This window comes from Rhinoderma darwinii, chromosome 8 (assembly GCF_050947455.1).
Source record: "Rhinoderma darwinii isolate aRhiDar2 chromosome 8, aRhiDar2.hap1, whole genome shotgun sequence".
Lineage (NCBI taxonomy): Eukaryota > Metazoa > Chordata > Amphibia > Anura > Rhinodermatidae > Rhinoderma > Rhinoderma darwinii.
The window spans coordinates 44,630,533-44,645,249 of record NC_134694.1 but is presented as its reverse complement, the minus strand read 5'-3'; the positions used below and the strand labels follow the sequence as shown (position 1 = coordinate 44,645,249).

The 14,717-nt window shown below is 43.2% G+C and overlaps 1 protein-coding gene across 5 annotated transcripts in view; it reads right to left on the bottom strand.

The window, feature by feature from the left end:
* Positions 1 to 14,717, bottom strand: part of HDAC8 (histone deacetylase 8) — a 128,771-nt gene that overhangs the window by 107,443 nt on the left and 6,611 nt on the right. The gene's annotated exons all lie outside the window — the stretch shown is intronic.

The following is a 14,717-nucleotide window of genomic DNA, read 5'->3' as shown; positions in this document are numbered from 1 at the left end:
AATTCTAGTTAAATTTATGGAAGTGTAATATTTTTCAGGATCTGGTAAGCTGATCCCACCACTGGTCTTGTGTCGAGCTAAAATATCCCTAGAAATTACAGCTTTTCTTACCTCTCCAGATGAACTTGGAAAATAACTTCTTAATGGCTGTAAAGCTCTAGTTAGTGGAATGGGTAAGGACCGCATAAGGTAGGTCAATTTAGGCAGCAAAAAAATACATTACTATATTTTTCCATCCAAACCTAGAAAGGTAAGGAATGTCAAAGCATCTCAACAGATCCGGAAGAGAGGCAAAAAAGCAGGCATAGTTCAGGGCAAACAAGTGACTCATGTTATTAATCTTGATACCCAGAAAGGTACTGTGAGGAGAAGACCAATTATAAGCAGAATTTTCTGCTGGTATATTCCTGCGAGAGTTAGTCAAGGAGAACCCCAAAGCATGGGATTTAGTCATATATATTTTAACCGCTTCCCGACCGCCCACTGTATATTCACGTCGGCACTTGCTGGGCTCTGTGCAGCGCCAACGTGAATCCATGGTGGGTGTTAAAAGCGTGATCCGGGTGTCTCAGTAGTGCTGACACCCGGATCGCGCTGTTATCACCTGCCTCTGGTCCCGGAGATATGATAGGGACCTGATTAGTTCAGGTCCCGGTCATGTGATCGCAGGGAATGTGTGTTGTAGCAACGAACTGCAAAGTTTGTTGCTATAACAAACTGGAAAGTTTGTTGCTACAACAAACTTTCCCGGGGACCGATTGCAGGTGCTGCAGTCGGTTATAAGGAAGAACCGGGGGCCATATATCAGCCCCCGGGTCTGCCATGCACGACAGCCTATAAGAACCAGCCGGATGCTGGTCTCATAAGCTTCCTGTCAGTGTGACTCTCAGCGTCACACTGACAGTTTATAATTCGTTACACTACCTAGGTAGTGTAATGTATTATAGCAGCGATCAGTGCTGCCAGGCTTCAAGTAAAACAAGTAAAAAATAAAGTAATAAAAATGTTTTATAAAAGTGTAAAAACAAGTTATTATAAGTTACAAAAACAAAAAATGCTTTTTTCCTATAAGTCTTTTATTATAGGAAAAAAATGAAAATGTTAAAAAAAAAGTACCGTATTTTCCGGACTATAAGGCGCACATAAAATGTTGAGAATTTCTCAGAAATAGAAAGTGCGCCTTATAATCCGGTGCGCCTTATATATGAACCCGACAGTAAAGAGAGGGGTTCATACAGGATCCTTTACCTCTATCGTGGGCGGCAGGGGTCGGCGGCGGCATACCACAGCACACACCATGCTCCTCCCCCCCGTGCGCCTATGAATTTATTCTTCACTTGGGTTTTTACAGTATCCATAAATGGATTGAGCATTACGGCCACCGTAATCAGGAGCCACACTGAGTGATACTTACAGCTCTGTAGGATCCTTGCAATATATCTTTGCTTTAGCGTTAACTATACCCACTACCCCAAAAAATGCCTCCTGTTAAGAGACATGCTTATGATGCAGGTTTCAAGCTTAAAGCTATAAGTTATGCAGTAGAGCATGGAAATAGGGCAGCTGCAAGAGAATTCAACATTAATGAATCCATGGTGCGTAAGTGGAGAAAACAAGAAGATGACCTCCGCCAAGTAAAGAAGACCAAACTGAGTTTCCGAGGAAACAAAGCAAGGTGGCCACAGTTGGAGGACAAAATAGAACAGTGGGTTATGGAACAGAGAAACGCATGTAGAAGCGTCTCCACTGTCTCTATTAGACTCAAAGCCACTGCTTTAGCACGTGACATGGAGATCAAGGACTTTCGAGGAGGTCCTTCATGGTGCTTTCGTTTCATGCAAAGGCGTCATCTCTCCATTCGCACCAGAACTACTGTGTGCCAGCAATTACCAAAGGATTATGAAGAGAAGCTGGCCATTTTCCGCACCTACTGCATAACCAAGATAAATGAAAAGAATATCCAGCCAGAACACATTATTAACATGGATGAGGTTCCCCTCACTTTCGATATCCCCGTAAACCGTACTGTTGAGAAAACAGGGACCAGTACGATATCTATACGTACCACAGGAAATGAGAAGTCATCTTTCACTGTAGTTCTCGCTTGTCAGGCTAATGGCCAGAAACTACCACCCATGGTAATTTTCAAGAGGAAGACTTTGCCTAAAGAAAATTTTCCTGCTGGTGTCATCATTAAGGCTAACCCAAAGGGCTGGATGGATGAGGAGAAGATGAGTGAGTGGCTGAGGGAGGTCTACGTCAAGAGACCGGGTGGCTTTTTTCACAAATCCCCATCCCTATTGGTCTGTGACTCGATGCGCGCCCACTTGACCGATACTGTCAAAGCCCAAGTGAAGAAAACTAATTCGGAGCTTGCTGTCATCCCTGGTGGATTAACCAAAGAGCTCCAGCCGCTAGATATCAGCATCAACAGGTCATTTAAAGTTAAATTGCGAGCTGCATGGGAGCATTGGATGACAGAAGGTGACCACACATTCACCAAAACAGGGAGGCAACGCCGTGCGAGTTATGCCACTATGTGCCAGTGGATCGTGGATGCCTGGAAGAATGTATCAGTCTCCAGTGTCATCCGAGCTTTCAGGAAGGCTGGAATCACCACTGAAGAGCCTAGCAGCAGCAACGAAACCGACTCGGATAATGAAGAGGAGGACCCCATGCTTGATGCCGAAATCGCCCAACTGTTCAACTCCGACACTGAAGATGACGGATTTGATGGATTTCTGGTGGAGGAATGAACTGAAAAAGTACGGTAAGGGTATGTGCACACACACTAATTACGTCCGTAATTGACGGACGTATTTCGGCCGCAAGTCCCGGACCGAACACAGTGCAAGGAGCCGGGCTCCTAGCATCATACTTATGTACGACGCTAGGAGTCCCTGCCTTGCTGCAGGACAACTGTCCCGTAGTATAATCATGTTTACAGTACGGGACAGTTGTCCTGCAGCGAGGCAGGGACTCCTAGCGTCGTACATAAGTATGATGCTAGGAGCCCGGCTCCTTGCACTGTTCGGTCCGGGACTTGCGGCCGAAATACGTCCGTCAATTACGGACGTAATTAGTGTGTGTGCACATACCCTTAACGTTTTGATTTGCAATTACAGCTGAACCAGTTGCAAGTTATTGTTAAAAAGTGTAATAAATTTTGACTTGCAGTCTGAGCAATGGTTTATTTAACGGTAATGTGCTGCGCCTTATAATCCAGTGCGCCTTATATATGAAACATGATTGCTTACAAGGCGCTCATAGAAAGTGCGCCTTATAATCCGGTGCGCCTTATAGTCCGGAAAATACGGTACACATATTTGGTATCACCGCGTTCGTAACGACCAAAACTATAAAATTATTTTTCCCGCACGGTGAACAGCGCAAAAAAAATAATAAAGAAACTGTCAGAGTCACTATTTTTTGGTCATCAACCTTCCCAAAATATAGAATGAAAAGTAATCAAAAAGTCGCATGTACCCTAAAATAGTACCAATAAAAACGACAACCCGTCCAACAAAAAAACAAGCCCTTACACCGCTGTTTTGACTGAAAAATAAAAAAAAGTTATGGCTCTCAGAATATGGTGACACAAAAAATAAATAATTTTATCGAAAAGTGATTTTATTGCGCAATCGCCACAAAACATAAAAAACCTATATACATATGGTATCGCCGTAATCATACCGACCCGCAGAATAAGGTAAAATGTCATTTATAGCGAACCATGAAAACTGTAAAAAATAAAATACAAGAAACATTGTCAGAATTTATGTTTCTTTGTCACTTTGCTTGCCAAAAAAATGTAATAAAAAGCGATTAAAAAAATAATCACATGTACCCTAAAATGGTACCAATGAAAAGTACAAATTCTCCCGCCACAAATAAGTCCTCACACAGCTCCGTTGGAGAAAAAATAAAAAAATTCTGGCTCTCAGAATATGGCGATGCAAAATGTGCAGTGTGTTCCAAAAGCGGATAAGATCGGGCGCCATTTATCAGTGCGACACCGGCCACATATCTGCGAATTATTATTTATTTACCCCATTATTATACCCTCTTATTATGCCTGGATGTACTCTGCCCAGTTTACACATACCCCCACTTTATAAATTGAAATACCAGCAAAACCCCAAACAGAACAGTTACCAAGCAAAATCTGCGCTCCAAAAGCCAAATGGCGTTCCCTCCCTTCTGAACCCCACAGCGTGCCCAAGCACCAGCTTACGTCCACATATATGATATTTTTTATCCGGGAGAACCCGCTCAACATTGTATGAGGTATTTGTCTTCAGTGGCACAAACTGGGCACAATATACTGTGCATTAAAATGGCATATCAGTGGAAAATTTAAATTTTCAATTTGCACCATCCGCTGCGCATTAACGCCTTCGCGCAACCCGACTTAATAGCATGTCGTGGTGCGAGGGGTTATATATGGAGCGGGCTCACGCGCTGCGCCCGCTCCATATTCTGCAGGTGTCAGCTGTGTATTACAGCTGACACCCGGGACTAATGGACAGGAACAGCGATCGCGCTGTTACAGGAGCCTGTAAAATGACATTATACTGCAATACATTAGTATTGCAGTGTATTGTACCAGCGACCTAATGATCGCTCGTTCCAGTCTGCTAAAGGGACTTTTGGGAGGTTTCCACTGTTTTGATACCTCAGGGGCTTTGCAAATGCGACATGACACCCGAAAACCATTCCAGCTAAATTTGAGCTCCAAAAGCCAAATATTGTTCCTTCCCTTCGGAGTCCTGCCGTGGGTCCAAACAGCAGTTTATTACCACATATGGCGTATTGCTGTAATCAGGACAAATTGCTTTACAAATTTTGGGGTGATTTTTCTCCTTTATTCATTGTAAAAATTAAACATTTCTATGTTTTTTCAGATTTTCATTTTCACGGCCTAATTCCACTAAATTCAGCAAAAAAACTGTGGGGTCAAAATGCTAACTATACCCCTAGAAAAACTCCTTGACGGGTGTAGTCTTCAAAATGGGGTCAGTTTTTGGGGGATTCCACTGTTTTGCTCCCTCCAGGGCGTTGCAAACGCGACATGGCACTGAAAACCAATCCAGCAAAATCTGCGCTTCAAAATCCAAATGGCGCTCCTTCCCTTCTGAGCTCTGCCGTGGGTCCAAACCGCAGCTTAGTACCACATATGGGGTATTGGCGTAATCGGGAGAAGTAGCTTTACAAGTTTTGGGGTGCTTTTTAATCTTTATTCCTTGCAAATATCATTTTTTTAATATTTTTTCAGAAAAAAAGTAGATTTCCACTTTCACAGACAAACTCCAATAAATATAGCAAAAGACCTGTGGGGTCAAGATGCTAACTATACCCCTAGATAAATTCCTTGACGTGTGTAGTTTCCAAACCCGTCTCACTTTTGGGGGATTTCCACTGTTTTGGCACCACAAGACCTCTTCAAACCTGACATGGTGCCTAAAATAGATTCTAAAAAAAAGGAGATCCAAAATCCTCTAGGTGCTCCTTTGGTTCTGAGGCCGGTGCTTCAGTCCATTATCACACTACAGCCACATGTGGGATATTTCTAAAAACTACAGAATCTGGGCAATAAATATTGAGTTGCATTTCTCGGGTAAAACCTTCTGTGTTACAGAAAAAAATGTATTACAAATGAATTTCTGCAAAAAAAATAAAATTTGTAAACTTCACCTCTACTTTGCTTTAATTCCTGTGAAGCGCCTAAAGGGTTAAGAAACTTTCTGAATGCTGTTTTGAATACTTTGAGGGGTGCAGTTTTTAATATGGGGTGATTTATGGGGTCTATCTAGTACATAAGGCCCTCAAAGCCACTTCAGAACTGAACTGGTCCCTGTAAAAATAGCCTTTTGAAATTTTCTTGAAAATGTCAGAAATTTCTGCTAAAGTTCTAAGCCGTGTAACGTCCTACAAAAATAAAATAATGTTCAAAAAACAATGCAAAAATAAAGTAGACATATGGAATATGTAAAATAGTAACTATTTTGTGTGGTATTACTATCGGTTTTACAAGCAGATACATTTAAAATGAGAAAAATAATAATTTTTGCAAATTTTCTCTAAATGTTGGTGTTTTTCACAAATAAGCAATGAATTTATTGACCAAATTTTTCCACTAACATAAAGTACAATATGTCACGAGAAAATCTCAGAATCGCTTGGATAGGCAAAAGCATTCCAGAGTTATTAACACATAAATTGACACGTCAGATTTGAGAAAATGGGGCTGGTCATAAAGGCCAAAATGAGCTCGGTCTTGAAAGGGTTAGAATTGTAAAAAGCGCTGAAGGAGTCTAAAACTTGCTGAATTTTAGGAAAAGCAATCTCTGGGTTTGTCACCACCATTAACAAATCATCTGCGTATGCAGCTACTTTATGTTCTCTAGTACCTAATGTTAATCCCACAATGCTAGTTTCCAATCTAATCGTTTGCATAAGCGTCTCCATTACAGTCAGAAGCAACAGAGGGGACACTGGGCATCCCTGACGTGTGCCATTGCGTATCTCAAAGGAGCTAGACAGATTCACGTTAACCGCTACTGAGGCAGACTGGGGGTCATTCATAGAGAATACTGCTTTAACCCCTTCCCCCTGCATGCATTCCGGGCTTTAATGACCAAAGCAAAATTAGCAGTTTCACTAGGTCTTTATTTAATTGGTTATAACGTTGTAGGAATCGAATGTATCCCTACACATTTGGTATGGTTTTTCTTCAGCAGAAACAGGGCTTTCTTTTGGTGGTATATACTATAGGTTTTCTTTTTTTTTTTTCTTTTTTTAATTTCTCAAAATTTTACAAAAATGCAAAATAATTTGTACAAAAAAAAAAGTTTTCTTCAATTTGTTGTGTAACAGTATTTAAATAATGTTTTTACTTTTGCATGCCCCTAGATTTATTTCTGAATTTGTTCTGATTGCTTGGATACCAAATATGTTGGTGTATTATCTCACGGGCATTTGGTAAGGTCTCAAACTAAAGGTGTCCATTTTGGCCTAAGGCCTCATTTACACGAGCGTGTGCGTTTTGCACACGCAAAAAACGCCACGTTTTGCGTGCGCAAAAGGGACTTAACAGCTCCGTGTGTCATCAGCGTATGATGCGCGGAGTTGTGATTTTCGCGCAGCCGCCATCATTATGACACTCCGTTTGGATGTTTGTAAACAGAAAAGCACGTGGTCAAAAACTGCCTCGCAAAAAGGTTCGTCTGGTCCACAATTCATTTTGCTTTTAAGCTCATCCGTAAAAAAAAAATATGAAACAAATTGTGTGGTGTCAATGTTTATGCCCAGAGCTGACATAAATTGGGGCACCTGAGGGATAAAGTTTGCTGCAGGATCCCACAAAATTGGCGGTACTATGGGATTACTAGTTCCTGCAGTTGCGCCTGTGGCTTTGGTAACAGTGGCATCTTCCATAGGGGGAGTTGTTGCAGAAGAGTCCGAAGCAGTACTTGTAGTTTCATCATAGAATATTTCCGCTTCTGAAGCGGTTCCTGTGTCACTGCCTGAATCAGGGCACAAAATAGCTTAAGCTTGCACTCCATTCTAATATGTTTCCTCTCTAATAACAGTTTTTTGTAACTAAATTTTTTTTTACTAATGGCCGCCGTGAAAAGGCTTATCGGCGGTCATTAAAGGAACAGTGTCACCAAAAAAATTTTTTTAATATCAATTTGAGGTTAGTGTTTTATTAAAAACGTTTGTATTAATTTGTGTGTTACTTTTTTTTATTTTTACACTTTTTCTTCCCTATGGGGGCTGCCATTTTTTTTTCCATTTCTGTATGTGTCGATTAACGACACATACAGACATGGAATACGGCAGCTCCAGTCCATAGGAGTCAATGAACGGGACCCGTCCCATTGACTTTGCACTATGGCTCTGTCCTGCGCAGACGCAGGTCAGAGTTAGACAGAGCAGAGCAGCTGTTTGCAGGGAGAGAGCAGGCGCCATCTTGAAGACCAGCTGCACTGCAGGTAAGATGTGTGTCTCTGCATGTCCCACTCTCTACCTCACAGACCCCCGCTCTCGTGACCCCCGACGGGCCCCGCCACCTGACGCCCCCCCTCCCCCGACGCCCCCCCCCTCCTCCCTCCCTTGTGTGAAGGACACACAATGAAACTGTACTGGGAAGGACCTGAACGGTAAATCTCTCTAGTTGTCCTGAGACTGTTTGGGGATGTGAATAATGAACCTCTCAGTCTCAGCACAATTAGAGATATTTACCGTTCAGGGGTCTGGGAAAGCTGGGTGACCACCATTACCGCTCCTACTGGAGTGTGATATTCATTAGTCACATCCCCAAACACACTCCACTAGGAGGGGTAATGGTGGTCACCCAGCTTTCCCAGACCCCTGAATGATAAATCTCTCTAGTTGTGCTGAGACTGAGAGGTTCGTTAGTCACATCCCCAAACAGTCTCAGGACAACTAGAGAAATTTACCGTTCAGGGGTCTGGGAAAGCTGGGTGACCACCATTACCCCTACTACTGGAGTGTGAGAGGTTCATTAGTCACATCCCTAAACACTCCAGTATGAGGGGTAATGGTGGTCATCCAGCTTTCCCAGATGCAGATACAACCAGGAAAGGGCTGGATGGACGGGCTGAGGGTGTACAGGGTTTTTGGTGACCCCCTCTGTCATGTGATCGGACCTAGGTTACCGGTTCATCAGACCGGGTTCATGTGACTATAACTCTGTCCATAACAAGAGACCGTGCACTCAGGACAAGCCCTGCCCTCATGCCATAGTTGTGTGGTTCTGTCTGCGGTGATGGCGGTGGGTGGCTGTGACACCCGCCTCCCCCGTCGGGTCATCTCAGGACAGAAGGGGTGTCCGGATTGGAGACACAGCGCCGCACCTGTCCTCAGGTTGTGTCTGGTATTGCAGTTCACCTCCATTGAAGTGAATAGGACAGAGCTGTAATACCACACACGACCTGAGGACAGGTGCGGCGCCATGTTTTCCTGGACGACCCCCTTTAAGACTTTTCCCGTGTGTGTGGCAGAGTGGAGTGTGCACGGGCGCCGCTGATACTTCATAGCCGCATATCAGCTGTTTTGAAGAATCAGCGGCGAGAACACACACACACAAAATCAAGTGTAATCAAGCGTTTTTTTCTGTGTTTTTTTTTGCACGTAAAATGTGCAAAAAAAAAAAAAAAACATGTCAAATACACGGCGTGTGAACCGGTCAACTTAAAAGTCATTCACTTCACTTTCATCATTCTAAGGCTGGGTTCACACGACCTATTTTCAGGCGTAAACGAGGCGTTTTACGCCTCGATTTACGCCTGAAAAGACGGCTCCAATACGTCGGCAAACATCTGGCCATTCATTTGAATGGGTTTGCCGACGTACTGAGCCGACGACATGTAATTTTACGCGTCGCTGTCAAAAGACGATACGCACAATAACAGCCTCGGCAAAGAAGTGCAGGACACTTATATACATTATATACGTAATTTGAGCCGTTTTTCATTGAATTCAATGAAGAACAGCTCCAAATTACGGTCGTAATTGACGCCTCGCAAAACGCGAGTACGAGCAATTACGTCTGAAATGCAGGAGCTGTTTTCTCCTGAAAACAGCTCCGTCATTTCAGACGTAAATGCAGTTAGCGTGTGCACATACCCTAAGGGTATGTTCACACACAATGTTTTCAGCTGAAAAATCGGAAGCAGAACGCCTACAAGCATCTGCCCATTGGTTTCAATGGGAAATATGGCGTTCTGTTCCGACAGGGCGTTTTTTACGTGGTAAAAAAGACGCCCGACCAAAATGAAGTGCACATCACTTCTTGGGACGTTTTTGGAGCCGTTTTTCATTGACTTTATAGAAAAACAGCTCCAAAAACGGCCGTTAAAAAACGCGAGTTTGATTAAAAAATGGCTGAAAATCAGGATCGGTTTTCCCTTTGTTTAGTAAGCGTGTGAACATACACTTAGCCTTTTGGTGTGTCCTAGAACTTCTTCGAGCTGCAGAATCACACCAATATGGCTGCCAGACACTGCTTAGCAATTTGAAGACACCTTTACCTGGCTTGTGAGAGGGAGGGTGAGGTTCCCTCCCACATTTACAGCAGCTGTGAGTCAAGTTGCTTTGCCTTATTCACCTTGCTGTAATTCTGGGAACTGCTCCCCCTGGTGGCCAACATTGGAAAACATGTCAAATTATAATTTCATTTTTAGTACTTTCCACCATACGGAAAAAAATAAAAAATACAGCAAAAACCGTAAAAAATATAATAGAAATAAGTAACGACACTTAAAAAAAAAAAAGGTTTAATTTGCGACACATTCCCTTTAAGGGGTCGGGGAAATGGAAAGCAGATAAAATAAGATGGAGTTATACGAGACAGGTTCTATTAAATGCCTTCTCGGTTTTGGTGCTGAGGAGGGGTAAAGGGAACAGATTTTTCTGTGAATGGTGTAAAATGTGAAGGACTCTAACTGAACCATTTTTACCCTCTCTATTTTTAACCTGTTCCCGACATTTGCCGTATGGATGACATGGAAAGCTAGTGCTTCCCGCATTTTGCCGTATCCATACGACAAATGCATGGCACCGGCTCAGAAGCGGAGTCAGTGCGATCATCGCTGGATGTCAGCGGTGTAACACAGCTGACATACGGCTGTAATGGTGGGGACCGAAATCAGCTTTGATCGCCGCCATTAACCCCTTAAATGCAATGGTCTCAGTGATCACTGCATTTAAGGTGTTTGCAGTTCATCGGCACCCCAGAAATGAAATTGCCATGGTTCCGGTGGCTGCAATGGCAATCAGAGGCCTAATACGGACCTCCCGGTCTGCCTAGAATGGAAGTTCAGTGCCCACCCGGAGGTGGGGCCTAAAAGGCTTACGTAGCTGGCAGCAAGATGGCGCCGGCTCAGGAGCTGTGTTACATCTGACATCCACCTCTAACGGCAGGAACCGGAGCTAGCTCCGATCCGTGTCATTAACCCCTTAGAAGCCGCAATCGAAAGCGATCGCTGCATCTTAGAGGTTGCTAGCAGATCGGCAGCCCTGCCATGCAATCAGGGCTGCCAACTGATGCTATGGCAGCAGGACGCCTAACAATGGCCTCCTGCTTTGCCATTACAGGAGTAGATTAGGCCCCGCCAGGAGGCAAAGCCTAATCGGCTTGCTGTCAGTGAATGACTGACAGATCTAATATATTGCACTACACAAGTAGTGCAATGTATTAGAAAAAAAAAAAACAACAGACAGTTGGACTTTCCAGTCCCCTAGTGGGACTTAAAAATAAAAAAAAAAGTATAAAACAAGTGTAAAAAAAATTGTGAAAAAAAAACCGTTGTAAAACATATAATAAAAAAGTAACAAAATAGACCACAATTGCCCTTTTCCATTATCAAGTCCTTTATCATTGAAAATAAACCATACATATTTGGTATCGCCGTTACCATAACAGCCTGAACTATAAAAATACGCGGTGAACGCTGTAAAGAAACAAAACATAAAAAAACTCAACCAGGATTTATGTTAGTTGGTCACTTTGCCCTACAAATATTGGAATAAAAAGTGAACAAGTATCCAAAAATGGTACCAATAAAACCGATAGCTCGTCTTGCAAAAAACAAGCCCTCATACAGCGGTCGACCAAACAATTAAAATGTTATGGTTCTCACAACTTGGCGACAGAAAAAATACATTCCTTTTCAAAAGTAATTTTATTGTGCAAAAAGTTGTAAAACATATAAAAGTGCTATAAATTTGGTATCAGCGGAATCGGACCTACCCGCAGAATAAACGCAACATGTAATTTACAACGCATGGTGACCGCTGTATAAATAAAAATTAACAAAACTATGCCAGAATTGCAGTTTTTTGATCATCTGGCCTCCCAAAAAATAGGATAAGTGATCAAAAAGTCCAATGTACCCCAAAATTATATGAATAAATACTCGTCCCGCAAAAAAAAAAAAAAAAAAGTCCTCAAAGTCTATCAAAAAATAAAATTAGTTAAGGCTTCCATAAACTAGGAAAGAGAAAATATGCAACCGTGCAGGCCCGAGGGGAACATTTCTTCTGTTTCAAGAGGCGAATTATCAAGGCCCTAAAATTATGGAACCAGGAACAGTAGGGCCCAAACATATTTGCTGGAAGCGAGGGTGCCCGTATTATACCAGGAAAACACTTTCCCAGCAAAATTCACAAAACTGCAAAGGTGCGGAGTGTGAACCAAAAGTTGGATAAGAACCGACACCACTTATCAGTGCGACACTGGCCTGTGCAGAAAGGAATGCTTCACAGCATATCTATGTATTATTTTATGTTTTTTTTTTTACCCCATTATTAGACCACCTGACTATGCCCCTGATATACTTAGCCCATCTTACATACAGTGAAGGAAATAAGTATTTGATCCCTTGCTGATTTTGTAAGTTTGCCCACTGTCAAAGACATGAACAGTCTAGAATTTTTAGGCTAGGTTAATTTTACCAGTGAGAGATAGATTATATATTTAAAAAAAACAGAAAATCACATTGTCAAAATTATATCGATTTATTTGCATTGTGCACAGAGAAATAAGTATTTGATCCCCTACCAACCATTAAGAGTTCAGCCTCCTCCAGACCAGTTACACGCTCCAAATCAACTTGGTGCCTGCATTAAAGACAGCTGTCTTACATGGTCACCCGTATAAAAGACTCCTGTCCACAGACTCAATTAATCAGTCTGACTCTAACCTCTACAACATGGGCAAGACCAAAGAGCTTTCTAAGGATGTTAGGGACAAGATCATAGACCTGCACAAGGCTGGAATGGGCTACAAAACCATAAGTAAGACACTGGGTGAGAAGGAGACAACTGTTGGTGCAATAGTAAGAAAATGGAAGACATACAAAATGACTGTCAATCAACATCGATCTGGGGCTCCATGCAAAATCTCACCTCGTGGGGTATCCTTGATCCTGAGGAAGGTGAGAGCTCAGCCGAAAACTACACGGGGGGAACTTGTTAATGATCTCAAGGTAGCTGGGACCACAGTCACCAAGAAAACCATTGGTAACACATTACGCAGTAATGGATTAAAATCCTGCAGTGCCCGCAAGGTCCCCCTGCTCAAGAAGGCACATGTACAGGCCCGTCTGAAGTTTGCAAATGAACATCTGGATGATTCTGAGAGTGATTGGGAGAAGGTGCTGTGGTCAGATGAGACTAAAATTTAGCTCTTTGGCATTCACTCTACTCGCCGTGTTTGGAGGAAGAGAAATGCTGCTTATGACCCAAAGAACACTGTCCCCACCGTCAAGCATGGAGATGGAAACATTATGTTTTGGGGGTGTTTCTCTGCTAAGGGCACAGGACTACTTCACCGCATCAATGGGAGAATGGATGGAGCCATGTACCGTCAAATCCTGAGTGACAACCTCCTTCCCTCCACCAGGACATTAAAAATGGCTCGTGGCTGGGTCTTCCAGCACGACAATGACCAGAAACATACAGCCAAGGCAACAAAGGAGTGGCTCAAAAAGAAGCACATTAATGTCATGGAGTGGCCTAGCCAGTCTCCAGACCTTAATCCCATCGAAAACTTATGGAGGGAGCTGAAGATCCGAGTTGCCATGCGACAGCCTCGAAATCTTAATGATTTACAGATGATCTGCAAAGAGGAGTGTGCCAAAATTCCATCTAACATGTGTGCAAACCTCATCATCAACTACAAAAAACGTCTGACTGATGTGCTTGCCAACAAGGTTTTTACCACCAAGTATTAAGTCTTGCTTGCCAAAGGGATCAAATACTTATTTCTCTGTGCACAATGCAAATAAATATATATAATTTTGACAATGTGATTTTCTTTTTTTTTTTTTTATATAATCTATCTGTTAGGGATCTGCCAGGTACTACGTCTAGGTATACTCCTGGGATTAATCAATCCACACCTGAGGCCAGACCTGTTAGACTGACACCATCTCCCACCAACCAGGGTGGCAGGCTCAGGAGTGGGAGAGCCTATCGCAGCCTGGTCAGTCGGAGTTAGCTCCGCCCCCTGTCCTTTATTACCTGCCGTGTTCTCTTCCTCAGTGCTTGTAATTCTTCTGGATTCCTGGCCCCACTGCTGCTTGCTCCAGCCTGCTTTTGCCGTGCTTCTGCCTTGCTGCAGTTCTGCTTAACCTGCTTCGCTTTGCCCCTGGCTTGCTTCCTTCTCCGTGCTCACGTTGGTATACTCCACTTCATCCTGGTCCTGACTATTCATTCACCGCTCAGTTTCCTCGCGGCGTTCCGTGGGCTACTGCCCCTTCCCTTGCGTGTTCCCTGTTTGTTCTCCCGTGCACTTAGACAGCGTAGGGACCGCCGCCCAGTTGTACCCCGTCGCCTAGGGCGGGTCGTTGCAAGTAGGCAGGGACAGGGCGGTAGGTAGATTAGGGCTCACTTTCCCTTCACCTCCTTCCTGCCATTACACTATCTCTCACTGGTAAAATTAACCTATCCTAAAAATTCTAGACTGTTCATGTCTTTGACAGTGGGCAAACTTACAAAATCAGCAAGGGATCAAATACTTATTTCCTTCACTGTATGCCCCCACATTATAAATTGAAATACCACTAATACTCCAAACAAAACTACTACCAAGCAAAATCCACGTTCCAAAAGCCAAATGCCAATCCCTCCGCTCTGAACCCTACAGCGTGCCCAAACAGCAGTTTACTTCCACATATATGGCATCG